This window comes from Salmo salar, chromosome ssa11, assembly GCF_905237065.1.
Source record: "Salmo salar chromosome ssa11, Ssal_v3.1, whole genome shotgun sequence".
Classification (NCBI taxonomy): domain Eukaryota; kingdom Metazoa; phylum Chordata; class Actinopteri; order Salmoniformes; family Salmonidae; genus Salmo; species Salmo salar.
Genome location: NC_059452.1, coordinates 34186409 through 34200922, shown reverse-complemented (window position 1 = coordinate 34200922; position 14514 = coordinate 34186409). Strand labels below are relative to the sequence as shown.

General features: G+C 46.0%; 1 non-coding gene across 1 annotated transcript; it reads left to right on the top strand.

Moving 5' to 3' along the window:
* The first annotated feature begins 13597 nt into the window (after nucleotides 1-13597).
* On the top strand, nucleotides 13598-13790 carry LOC123725289 (U2 spliceosomal RNA). Its single transcript, XR_006757789.1, has one exon. It is a non-coding gene; the product is annotated as a U2 spliceosomal RNA (small nuclear RNA).
* Nucleotides 13791-14514: the final 724 nt, after the last annotated feature.

The following is a 14514-nucleotide window of genomic DNA, read 5'->3' as shown; positions in this document are numbered from 1 at the left end:
GTCCCACCCTTAATCTTGTAAAAATAGCCTCCTCTCTTCTGTCCCTTCCTGCCATCCTCCCCTCCCCTCTGTACTTGAAATGCCTGCCCTTAGTATCTCTATTCCACTGCTCCTGCCATCTCTGCACCATCACTGTCCATATCAGTCTTTTTGCCTCTGCCTTGCTCATTGAAACTACAACATCCCCACTTCTTAGTGCTTGTTTAGCCAGTACATCAACTGCCTCGTTCCCCTCCACCCCACATGGGCTGGGACCCAAGTAAATCTTATCTGTATACGCATCTGTCTAATCCTGCAATGGGTTTGTAGCACCTCATAAACCAGGTCTTGTCTGCTGCGTGGTCTAAAGGACTGGAGACTCATTAACACTCCACATGAATCAGAGCAAATAACTACTCTTTCTGGCATGACTTCCTCCACCCACTGCAAGACCAACAGTATGGCCATCAATGTTGCCGTATATACAGCCATAGGATCTGTAATACGTTTCCTGACTTCCACCCCACATTCCTGCACTACAAATGCTGACCATCTTTTGAACCATCTGTGTAAATGGCCACAAAATCCTGATACACAATATCCAAGGACAGGAGGTGGCAGGTAGCCTAGTGGTTAGAGTGTTGGACTAGTAACTGAAATGTTGCAAGATCAAATCTCTGAGCTGACAAGGTAAAAATCTGTCGTTCTGCCCCTGAACAAGGCAGTTAACCCACTGTTCCTAGGTTGTCATTGAAAATAAGGATTTGTTCTTAACTGACTTACCTAGTTAAAGAATGGAAAAATAAAAAACCCAGATGTCTGTTAAACAAATCAGATGGATCAACACCCTATATTTCTGTAGTCTCCACAACACTTCTAGATCAACAACTGAAGGTGGGAGTAGCCATGGTGGTTTTACTGTTGGACTAAACTCCCTTCCATAAAGTCCCATCTCCTTTGCCTGGGTATTACCCACCCACCCAAGCTTGTGTTCTGTCTTTGCTCATGTTCCCAGCATGCCTGTAGGATGAGACATTTAGCACCTTCTTACACTTTCCCACCACTCTCTCAATGTGTTCTGCCCAGGTGTCAAAGTATACCCCAAGGAACCTGAAGGCCCCCACCCTCTCCAAGTTTCTCCCATACAACCTCAAGCAAACCTCATCTCCCACCTTCTTCCTGGTAAAGAACACTGAGTTTTCTCTAGAGAACCTGAATCCCCACATTAATGGCCACCGCTCTACCTCATCTATTGCTTCCTGTACCTTCCTGACTATGTATGGCACATTTCTTCCCATCATCTGCAAGTAACGACCTCCCAAAATCCGGCTGTACCTGAGAGTAAACATAATTGATCATGATTGAGAACAACAAAGGACTAATCACGCTCCCCTGTGGTGTACCATTATCCACCAGGTAGCTGCCTGATAGTGACTTTCTCACCCTCACCTGGATAGACCTTCCAAACAGGAAATCCTTTATTCGGTTGTACGTTCTTCCTCCTACCCCCATAATATCAAGCTTGATTAACAATCCCTCATTCCACATCATATCATACGCCTTCTCCACATAAAAAAAGACAGCCACAACAGTCTCCTTGTTCACCTGAGCCTTTCCTTGTTCACCCGAGCCTCTGCTTCTAAGCAGAGCACTGGGTCCATAGTTCCCATTCCCTTCCTGAAACCACTCTGATGTGGCGATACTAAACCCCTGCTCTCCAGGAAGTAAGTTAGCCACTCCGTAATCATACATTCCATAATCTTACATACAGTTGAAGTCGGAAGTTTACATACACTTAGGTTGGAGTCATTAAAACCCATTTTTCAACCACTCCACAAATGTATTGTTAACAAACTATAGTTTTGGCAAGTCGGTTAGGACATCTACTTTGTGCATGACACAAGTAATTTTTCCAACAATTGTTTACAGACAGATTATTTCACTTATAATTCACTGTATCACAATTCCAGTGGGTCAGAAGTTTAAATACACTAAGTTGACTGTGCCTTTAAACAACTTGTAAAATTCCAGAAAATGATGTCATGGCTATAGAAGCTTCTGATAGGCTAATTGACATCATTTGAGTCAATCGGAGGTGTACCTGTGGATGTATTTCAAGGCCTACCTTCAAACTCAGTGCCTCTTTGCCTGACATCATGGGAAAATCACAAGAAATCAGCCAAGACCTCAGAACAAAATTGTAGACCTCCACAAGTCTGGTTCATCCTTCGGAGCAATTTCTGCCTGAAGGTACCACGTTCATCTGTACAAACAATAGTACGCAAGTATAAACACCATGGGACCACGCAGCCGTCATACTGCTCAGGAAGGAGACGCGTTCTGTCTCCTAGAGATGAACGTACTTTGGTGTGAAAAGTGCAAATCAATCCCAGAACAACAGCAAAGGACCTTGTGAAGATGCTGGACGAAACGGGTACAAAAGTATCTATATCCACAGTAAAACAAGTCCTATATCGACTTAACCTGAAAGGCTGTTCAGCAAGGAAGAAGCCACTGCTCCAAAACCTCCATAAAAATGCCGGACTATGGTTTGCAACTGCACATGGGGACAAAGATCGTACTTTTTTGGAGAAATGTCCTCTGGTCTGATGAAACAAAAATATAACCGTTTGGCCATAATGCCCATTGTTATGTTTGGAGGAAAAAGGGGGAGGCTTGCAAGCCGAAGAACACCATCCCAACCGTGAAGCACGGGGGTGGCAGCATCATGTTGTGGGGGTGCTTTGCTGCAGGAGGCACTGGTGCACTTCACAAAATAGGTGGCATCAGGAGGAAGGAAAATTATGTGGATATATTGAAGCAACATCTCAAGACATCAGTCAGGAAGTTAAAGCTTGGTCGCAAATGGGTCTTCCAAATGAACAATGACCCCAAGCATACTTCCAAAGTTGTGGCAAAATGGCTTAAGGACAACAAAATCAAGGTATTGGAGTGTCCATCAAAAAGCCCTGACATCAATCCTATAGTAAATTTGTGGGCAGAACTGAAAAAGTGTTTTGCGAGCAAGGATGTCTACAAACCTGATTCAGTTACACCAGCTCTGTCAGGAGGAATGGGCCAAAATTCACCCAACTTATTGTGGGAAGCTTGTGGAAGGCTACCTGAAACGTTTGACCCAAGTTAAACAATTTAAAGGCAATGCTACCAAATACTAATTGAGTGTATGTAAACTTCTGACCCACTGGGAATGTGACGAAAGAAATAAAAGCTGAAATAAATAATTCTCTCTACTATTATTCTGACATTTCACATTCTTAAAATAAAGTGGTGATCCTAACTGACCAAAAACAGGGAATAATTGACTAGGATTAAATGTCAGGAATTGTGAAAAACTGAGTTTAAATGTATTTGGCTAAGGTGTATGTAAACTTCTGACTTCAACTGTACATGTTGCCATACCAGGCAGTGATGCAACCCCTCAGGATGCTCTTGATGGTGCAGCTGTAAAATATTTTTGAGGATCTGAGGACCCACGCCAAAGGGGGATTAGGTTTTGTCATGCCCTCTTCACGACTGTCTTGGTGTGCTTGGACCATGTTAGTTTGTTGTTGATGTGGACGCCAAGAAACTTGAAGCTCTCAACCTGCTCACTACAGCCCCGTCGATGAGAATTGGGGTGTGCTCGGTCCTCTTTTTCCTGTAGTCCACAAGCATCTCCTTTGTCTTGATCACATTGAGGGAGAGGTTGTTGTCCTTGCACCACATGGTCAGGTCTCTGACCTCCTCCCTATAATCTGTATCATCGTTGTCGGTGATCAGGCCTACCACTGTTGTGTCATCAACCTGGCCGTGCAGTCATGAGTGAACAGGGAGTACAGGAGGGGACTGAGCACGCACCCGTGAGGGGCCCCCGTGTTGATGATCAATGTGTCGGATTTGTTGTTACCTACACTTACCACTTGGGGGCGGCCCGTCAGGAAGTCCAGGATTCAGTTGCAGAGGGAGGTGTTTAGTCCCAGGGTCCTTAGCTTAGTGATGAGCTTTGAGGGCACTATGGTGTTGAACGCTGAGCTGTAGTCAATGAATAGCATTCTCACATAGGTGTTCCTTTTGTCCAGGTGGGAAAGGGCAGTATGGAGTGCAATAGAGATGGCATCTGTGGATCTGTTGGTGCGGTATGCAAATTGGAGTGGGTCTAGGGTTTCTGGGATAATGGTGTTGATGTGAGCCATGACCAGCCTTTCAAAGCACTTCATGGCTACAGACGTGAATGCTACGGGTCGGTAGTCATTTAGGCAGATGACCTTAGTGTTCTTGGGCACAGGGACTATGGTGGTTTCATTGAAACGTTGGTATTACAGACTCAGACAGGGAGAGGTTGAAAATGTCAGTGAAGACACTTGCCAGTTGATCAGCGCATGCTCGGAGTACACGTCCTGGTAATCCGTCTGGCCCAGCGGCCTTGTGAATGTTTACCTGTTTAAAGGTCTTACTCACATCGGCTGCAGAGAGCATGATCACACATTCATCCGGAACAGCTGATGTTCTCATGCATGTTTCAGCATTACTTGCCTCGAAGCGAGCATAGAAGTTATTTAGCTCGTCTGTTAGGCTCATGTCACTGGGCAGATTTCTGACCTCTCTAGCCTCTCTCTGTATTTGGCATTCACCCAATGCTGCATTGTGTTCTTCCCCACAATTACAGCACTTAAGCTTCACATTGCTTCCACATTCACCGTAATCATGTGCCCCTCCACACTTGGCAATATTTTCTTTCCTTTACACTGAGCAGCTACATGTCCCATTCTTTGGCATTTAAAACACATCAGTGCATATGGGACAAATTTTCTAACATTGAAACCAAGGAATCCTATCTGTAATTTTCCCAGCAAGACTTTCTCAAACCTCGCCATCACTGATAAGGTTTCACTTCTTTTACCCTCTTTCCTACTGATCAACCTTTTGGTCTCAATCACTCTGCCCCCCTTCACATTTTCTTTAATATCATCTGTGGACATAGAAATTGAGACCCCAGTTATGGCTCCCCTAAATCTAGCATAAGCTCCAAGGACATCGCATTTAATCTTCTTCCCATTGAGATTTTCCATTTTCAAAATCTTCGCTTGTTGAGCCTGGCTACCACACAATATTAACAATCTACCATTTCCAATAAATCAAGCTAATTTCACTTCACCTACCTCTTTCTCTACGGCATTAGTTAGTCGGATAGGGTGTAAGTGAGGCCCTGTGGTCTCATCGAACACTATCAGCACTTTCCACTCCAACACATTACTCTTGCTTCCTACCTTGTCCCTCTTTATGCTTTCTTTACTAAAAGCTCCACTGCTTTTTGTATTATGATCTCTTCTTCCTATGTCTTTCCACTACCAACAATTCCGGTCCTTGACCCTCATGCCCCCGCTCCATACTAGAGGTAGACCGATTATGGTTTTTCAACGCCGATACCGATGCCGATTATTGGAGGACCAAAAACCCGCCGAAATCGATTAATCGGCCAATTTTTTTATTTGTTTATTTGTAATAATGACAATTACAACAATACTGAATGAACACTTATTTTAACTTAATATAATACATCAATAAAATCAATTTAGCCTCAAATAAATAATGAAACATGTTCAATTTGGTTTAAATAATGCAAAAACAAAGTGTTGGAGAAGAAAGTAAAAGTGCAATATGTGCCATGTAAAAAAGCTAACGTTTAAGTTCCTTGCTCTGTCAACGGTGGCTCAAGGAAGCAGGAGAGGCAGAGTCAAGCGCAGGAGACAGAAAATCCGTGTAACAGCTGTCTTCAGAAATGGACCAAGGCGCAGCGGGAATGTGGATACTCATATTTTAATTAAAAAAAGAAGTAAAGCATCCACCAGACAAAAACAATACACAACAGCAACAGTCTTGCAGGCACACAAAACGCAATGCAAGAACAACTACCCACAACCCCAAAGAAAAACACACACTACTATATAGGACTCCCAATCAAAGGCAACTCAACACACCTGCCTTCAATTGGGAGTCCAATCACCAACACAACACTTAACACACACAAAAACCCTGCCACATCCTGACCAAAACTAACACAATTACGCCCTCTGCTGGTCAGGACGTGACAGTACCCCCCCCCAAGGTGCAGACCCCGGAATGCACCTAAAAGAAAAAACAAACCCCCAAACAACAAAAAATATCCCCCTAAACAATAAGGGAGGGAAGGGAGGGTGGCTGCCGTCAACGACGGCACTGTGCTACACCCTCCCTCCCCAACCCACCTCTCCTGGAGGTGGCTCAGGTGCAGGACGTGGACCTCGCTCCACCTTCGGCGTCGCCCACTTCGGTGGCGCCGATAGCTGCGCCGGGCAGACGGGCCACTCGGGCTGACCCTGGCAGACGGACCACTCTGGCTGGGCCGGAGGACAGGCGGGGCACCCTGGCAGATGCGGGCAGGCGGGCCACTCTGGCAGCTCCAGGCAGACGGGCCACTCTAACAGCTCCGGGCAGTCGGGCCACTCTGGCAGCTCCGGGCAGTCGGGCCACTCTGGCAGCTCCGGGCAGTCGGGCCACTCTGGCAGCTCCGGGCAGTCGGGCCACTCTGGCAGCTCCGGGCAGTCGGGCCACTCTGGCAGCTCCGGGCAGTCGGGCCACTCTGGCAGCTCCTGACTAGCGGGCGGCTCTGGCGACTCTTGACTGGCGGGCGGCTCTGGCGACTCTTGATTGGCGGGCGGCTCTGGCGACTCTTGACTGGCGGGCAGCTCTGGCGACTCTTGACTGGCGGGCAGCTCTGGCGACTCTTGACTGGCGGGCAGCTCTGGCGACTCTTGACTGGCGGGCAGCTCTGGCGACTCTTGACTGGCGGGCAGCTCTGGCGACTCTTGACTGGCGGGCAGCTCTGGCGACTCTTGACTGGCGGGCAGCTCTGGCGACTCTTGACTGGCGGGCAGCTCTGGCGACTCTTGACTGGCGGGCAGCTTTGGCGACTCCTGACTGGCGAGGCTGGGCTGACGCACTAGACGCCTGATGCGTGGGGCTGGTACTGGACATGCCAGCCTGGAGACACGCACCTCCATGCTAGTGCGTATAGCTGGCCTGGGGCTCCCTTCCTAAATACCCCCCCAGTAATAACTAAAACAAAACAGGTGCGTGCCTAACCTAGACCTAACCAACAGAAAGTGAAACAGGATCGATGGCAGCTAGTAGGCCTGCGACAACGACCGCCGAGCGCCGCCTGGGCGAGGAGGGGCGCCACCATCCGTCGGTGTCATGACAGTACCCCCCCGATGCGCGGCTCCCGCAGCGCACCGACGCCGGCCTCGAGGACGCCCCGGAGGGCGAGGCGCAGGGCGATCCGGATGGAGGCTGTGGAACTCCTGGATTAGCGCTGGGTCCAATATGTCCTCCACCGGTACCCAGCACCTCTCCTCCGAGCCGTACCCCTCCCAGTCCACGAGGTACTGCAGGCCCCTCGCCCGAAGTCTGGAGTCCAAGATGGACCGGACTGTGTACGCCGGGACCCCCCCGATGTCCAGGGGGGGCGGAGGGACCTCCTGCACCTCATTATCCTGCAGCGGACCAGCTACCACCGGCCTGAGGAGAGACACATGAAACGAGGGGTTAATACGATAATAAGAAGGAAGTTGTAATCTGTAACACACCTCGTTTATTCTCCTCAGGACTTTAAATGGCCCCACAAACCGCGGACCCAGTTTCCAGCAGGGCCCATCTCTGCATGATTCAGGAAGGCAATGAGCTCATGTCACGATGTAACGTACTGCGTCGGAGGGGTCCGTTTTTTCAACTTTTCTCCAATACTATAGAGCCATTACCATGTCAATCAATGCTTGAATAGAAACTTAGTTCACACCCTAGATTTTGATGTCAACACAGTCGCCACAGTCCCATTAGTTTTCTTTGCAGCCTCGTTTGAATATCGCGGTTGTGCATATTTGTACGGAACGGGGTTAGCGTACGTTACTGAAATCGATGGCACCAACTAAACAGACTTTTTGGGGTATAAAGAAAGATTTTATCTAACAAAACGACCATTCATGTTGTAGCTGGGACCCTTGGGATTGCAAACAGAGGAAGATTTTCAAAAGTAAGTGATTGATTTTATCGCTATTTGTGATTTTGTGAAGCCTGTGCTGGTTGAAAAATATGTTGATGTGGGGCGCCGCCCTCAGACAATCGCATGGTATGCTTTCGCTGTAAAGCCTATTGTAAATCAGACAACGCAGTTAGATTAACATTAATTTAAGCTTTTAAATGATATAAGATACTTGTATGTTCATGAATGTTTAATATTACGATTATTTATTTGAATTGCGCGCCCTCCAATTTCACCGGATGTTGTTGACTGGTGTCACCCTAAGAAGTCTTCTTCTTCTGTGTATTTTATATGGCGGTTGGCAACCAACTTTAAGGTGCATTACCGCCACCAACTGGACTGGAGTACAGAGCAGAGACAGTGAAGAATCCTACACAATATTATTGTCTCCCTAAGGAAACGAAATAGATCACTAAATACTACATCCCCTGAAGATTTCCCCAGCAGTTCACTTAATCCCAGCAGTTCACTTCAACCCCATTACTCCTCAAATCTAATAACAATCGCTCCCTTTCTCTACCATATTTCTACCACTGAAATAGAACGTGTTCCACTGTTTCCATCTCCTCCTGACAATGATCACACCTCCCAGTCGGATGTTTCCCCATCGATTTCAATGTACTATTGAGCCTTGTGCATCCCAGTCTCATCCTTGTGATTACACTTTCCTCCCTTCTCTCTCGGCCTGAGGACCTCCCTGCCCCCACCTTTTCCTGGATCTTATATGGATGTCTTCCCTTTTTCTCCCTGTTCCACAACTCCGTTTTTAACCACTGTTCTTATTCACCCCTTGGCTTCTGCTTTACTGATTGACAGTTTCATCTCAACATTAGGATGTTTAAGAGCCTTCTAGGCGATAACATCCACCTCCTTATTCCCCTCTACTCCCACGTGGGCTGGTACCCAGAGGAACATCACAAATACCCCATCTGTTTCAACCTATACAAAAACTGCTAAACCGCATACAATAAATCTGGTCTGCTCTGAAACACAAATTAATTTAAGCTCATCAATGCTGCACAGGAGTCAGAGCAGATGACTACTCTGTCTGGCCTCACCTCCTCCACCCACTCTGCAGCCAATAGTATGACCACAACTCCATTGTGTAAACAGATAAATGATTCATTGCTCTTTCTGTCACTGCCACCTTAAATTCAGGAACACTAAAAGCTGCACCTGTCCTCCCTGTTTTAGGGTCCTTAGGTTTAGGGTTTCGTTACCAAAGCCCCATATACTACCCACCAATGTGACCTGTATGCTCTCGTTGGCTGGCCCTCGCTTCATACTCGTCGCCAAACCCACTGGCTCCAGGTCATTTACAAGTCTCTGCTAGGTAAAGCCCCGCCTTATCTCAGCTCACTGGTCACCATTGCAGCACCCACCCGTAGCACGCGCTCCAGCAGGTATATCTCACTGGTCACCCCCAAAGCCAGTTCTTCCTTTGGCCACCTCTCCTTCCAGTTCTCTACTGCCAATGACTGGAACGAACTGCAAAAATCTCTGAAGCTGGAGACTTACCTCCCTCACTAGCATTAAGCACCAGCTGTCAGAGCAGCTCATAGATCACTGCACCTGTACATAGCTCATCTGTAAATAGCCCATCCAATCTACCTCATCCTCATACTGTATTTATTTATTTATCTTGCTCCTTTGCACCCCAGTATCTCAACTTGCACATTCATACTCTGCACATCCTACCATTCCAGTGTTTAATTGCTATATTGTAATTACTTCGCCACCATGGCCTATGTATTGCCTTACCTCTCTTATCCTACCTCATTTGCACATGCTGTATATAGATTTTCCTACTGTATTTATGATTGTATGTTTGTTTATTCCATGTGTAACTCTGTGTTGTTGTATGTGTCGAACTACTTTGCTTTATCTTGGCCAGGTCGCAGTTGCAAATGAGAACTTGTTCTCAACTAGCCTACCTGGTTAAATAAAGGTGAACAAATATAAAAAAAATACAATGAAATTCTAGACGATTCGGCGCTTCCAACTTTTTGGGGAAGGCACTTTCCTGCTTCAGCATGACAATTCCCCCATGCACAAAGTGAGGTCCATACAGAAATGGTTTGTCGAGGTCGGTGTGGAAGAACTTGACTGGCCTGCACAGCTCCCTTACCTCAACCCCATTGAACCCCTTTGGGATGAATTGGAACACCGACTGCAAGCCAGGCCTAATAGCCCAGCATCAGTGCCCTACTTCACTAATGCTCTTGTGGCTGAATGGAAACAAATCCCTGTAGCAATGTTCCAACATCTAGAGAAGAGGCTGTTATAGCAGCAAAGGGGGGACCAACTCCATATTAAAGCCCATGATTTTGGAATGAGATGTTTGATGAGCAGGTGTCTGCATACTTTTGGTCACGTAGTGTATAAGAATACAAACAAAGTAATTGGCTCAGTAGAATAGAATAAACATGTTAGCATCAGTATAACACAGGAAGGCACAATTTTTGGGAAGGGGGGGTTTGGGGGTCCAGTGTTTAAATTGTGCAGCAGGCTAGGCTACTTAGCAATCATAATAAGAGTCTGGTAGCAGCAGCTGTGATGCGTGTGCAGCATTAAGCTAAGGATCCTGAGACTAAACACCTCCCTCTGCAACTGGATCCTGGACTTACTGATGGGCTGCCCCCAGGTGGTGAGAGTAGGTAGCAACACATCTGCCACGCTGATCCTCAACACTGGAGCCCCTCAGGGGTGCGTGCTCAGTCCCCTCCTGTACTCCCTGTTCACCCACGACTGGGTGGCCAGACACGACTCCAACACCATAATTAAGTTTGCAGACGACAGCCCTGATCACCAACAACGACGAGACAGCCTATAGGGAGGAGGTCAGAAACCTAGCCGGGTGATGCCAGAATAACAACCTATCCCTCAATGTAACCAAGACTAAGGAGATGATTGTGGACTACAGGAAAAGGAGGACCGAGCATGCCCCCAATCTCATCGTCGGGCTGTAGTGGTGCAGGTTGTGAGCTTCAAGTTCCTTGGTGTCCACATCACCAACAAACTAGAATGGTCCAAACACACCAAGACAGTCGTGAAGAGGGCACGACAAAGCATATTCCCCCTTAGGAAACTAAAAGATTTGCAATGGGTCCTCAGATCCTCAAAAGGTTCTACAGCTGCAACATCGAGAGCATTCTGACAGGTTGCATCACTGCCTGGTACGACAACTGCTTGGCCTCCGACCGCAAGGCACAACAGAGGGTAGTGCATATGGCCCAGTACATCACTGGGGCTAAGCTGCCTGCCATCCAGGACCTCTACACCAGGCGGTGTCTGTCAAAGGCCCTAAAAATTTTCAAAAACTCCAGCCACCCCAGTCATAGACTATTCTCTCTACCGAATCGCTAAGTCTAGGACCAAAAGGCTTCTCAACAGTTTTTACCCCCAAGCCATAAGACTCCTGAACAGGTAACGCTACTGTTATTTTTCACTGTTGTTTTTATTTCTTTCCTTATCTATTGTTCCCCTAATATATATTTCTTTACTTGGAAATTGCACTGTTGGTTAGTGCCTGTAAGTAAGCATTTCACTGTAAGGTCTACTACACCTGTTGTATTCTGCGCACTTGACAAATAAACTTTGATTTGATTTAATGTGTGTGTTTGTGGATGTCTGTGTGGGTGTGTGTTAAGGTGCAGAGAATCAGAGCAGATTCAGTTCAAGTGTTCAGCAGTCTGACGGCTTGTAGACAGAAATTGTCTAAACCTGTTGGTATCGGAACAAGGTCTGCCAGACAGTAGTAGCTTAACACGGAACCCAAACCGGCTGCGTGCGTGCGCCATTGTGCATAAATTTATTTTGCCCCCCCCACACCAAACGAGATCACGACACGCAGGTTAAAATATCAAAACAAACTCTGAAGCAATTACATTAATTTCGGGACAGGTTGAAAAGCATTAAACATTTATGGTAATTTAGCTAGCTTGCTAGCTAATTTGTCCTCTTTAGCTAGCTTGCTGTTGCTAGCTAATTTATCCTGGGATTTAAACATTGAGTTGTTATTTAACTGAAATGCCCAAGGTCCTCTACTCCGCCAATTAATCCACACATAAAACGGTCAACCGAATCGTTTCTAGTCATCTCTCTTCCTTCCAGGCCTTTTCTTCTCTTGACTTTATATTGCGATTGGCAACTTTCATAAATTAGGTGCATTACCGCCACTGACCTCGTTCGTCTTCAGTCACCAACGTGGGTATAACCAATGAGGAGATGGCACGTGGGAACCTGCTTCTATAAACCAATGAGGAGATGGGAGAGGCAGGACTTGCTCGTTGGCGCTCGCGAGCAGTGTGGGTGCAATAATTGAATAACATGGATTTCAACATTTATTTGCAACGCTTGCACACGTGACGCGAGCAGTGTGGTCAGCGTTACAAAATAAATGTAGAAATCTATGTTATTCAATTATTGCACCCACATTGCTCGTGAGTCAACGAGCATCTGCGTTGCCAAGGGCACGGAACCCAAAACTGGCTGCGGGCGTGCGCCATCGTGCATACATTTATTTTGTCCCCCCCCCCACACCAAACACGATCACTACACGCAGGTTAAAATATCAAAACAAACTCTGAACCAATTACATTAATTTCGGGACAGGTCAAAAAGCATTAAACATGTATGGCAATTTAGCTAGCTAGCTAATTTGTCCTATTTAGCTAGCTTGCTGTTGCTAGCTAATTTGTCCTGGGATATAAACATTGAGTTGTTATTTTATCTGAAATGCACAAGGTCCTCTACTCCGACAATTAATCCACACGTAAAACGGTCAACCGAATCGTTTCTAGTCATCTGTCCTCCTTCCAGGCTATTTCATCTTTGAACTTGTATTATGATTGGCATCTAAACTTTCATAGTATTACACGGAACCCAAAAAGGCTGTGCGCCTGCGCTATCGTGCATAAATGTATTTTGTCCCCCTACACCAAACGCGATAGAGGACCTTGTGCATTTCAGGTAAAATAACAACTCAATGTTTATATCCCAGGACAAATTAACTAGTAACAGCAAGCTAGCTAAATAGGACAAATTAGCTAGCAAGTGCAAGCTAACTTGCTAAATTGCCATAAATGTTTAATGCTTTTCAACCTGTCCCCAAATTAATATAATTGGTTCAGAGTTTGTTTTGATATTTTAACCTGCGTGTCGTGATCGCGTTTGGTGTGGGGGGACAACACACAGCAACATTCTAAATGAGGGAAAGGGGATACCTAGTCAGTTGTACAACTGAATGCCTTTAACTGAAATGTGTCTTCCGCATTTAACCCAACCCCTCTGAATCAGAGAGATAATGGGAGCCCTGTTTGTATTTGAAATCAAATAAATTCCAAGTTATTGTTTGGGATCTGTCATGTAGAACTAGAAAGTAAAGTTGTCTAACTCAATGACATGATCGCCTCTGATGAGGACCTAGAAGTGGGACAGATCTGGTGTATGTGCCAATATGTTTTGGAATGTGTATGATTGAGCCCCATCTGGCTCCTCTGTCCATATTTAGTTTGACAGTCAAGATACTTTTCAACTTTTTTGGCTTCTCTGCCTTTTGGCTAAGATCAAGTGTAGTATCTCTTTAAAAATCTGTTTCTGACATTTTAATATCTGAAAGGTCCCCTATCTGGGGACCATATATGAAATTATTTTTTGGAACGGCGAGATGGAATAGGGGCTTGAACTTGTATTGTGATTGTATTGCAGTATCTCCAGGAAGGATGCACCTCTCTGGCTGCAGGTAGCCTAGTGGATAGAGAGGCGAGCCAGCAACCGAAGGGTTACCAGTTCGAATCCCGAGTCCGACGGGATACATCTTTCAGGAAGTGAGTTGGCAACCAGAGGGTTGCTGGTATCAAATCCTAGATGCCATTTTCTGCCGTTGTGCCCTTGAGCAAGGCATCTAACCCCCCTCCCCCACAGTAACTGCTCATTGGGTGCCCAATGTGACAGCCTCTTGCTCCAACCAGTACAGTGCATTCGGAAAGTATTCAGAACCCTTGACTTTGTCCACATTCTGTTACGTTACAGCCTTATTCTAAAATGGATTCAATAAAAATCCTCAATCTTTACACAATAATCCATAATGACAAAGTGAAAACAGGTGTTTTTTTTACATACCTTATTTAAATAAGTATTCAGACCCTTTGCAATGAGACTCGAAATTGAGCTCGGGTGCATCTTGTTTCCATTGATCATCCTTGAGATGTTTCTACAACTTCATTGGGGTCCACTTGTGGTAAATTAAATTGATTGGACCTGATTTGAAAAGGCACACACCTGTCTAAAAAAAGGTCCCACACTTTACAGTGCACGTCAGAGCAAAAACCTAGCCATGAGGTCGAAGGAATTGTCCGTAGAGCTCCAAGACAGGATTGTGTCGAGGCACAGATTTTTTATTTTATTGAACCTTTATTTAACTAGGCAAGTCAGTTAAGAACAAATTCTTATTTACA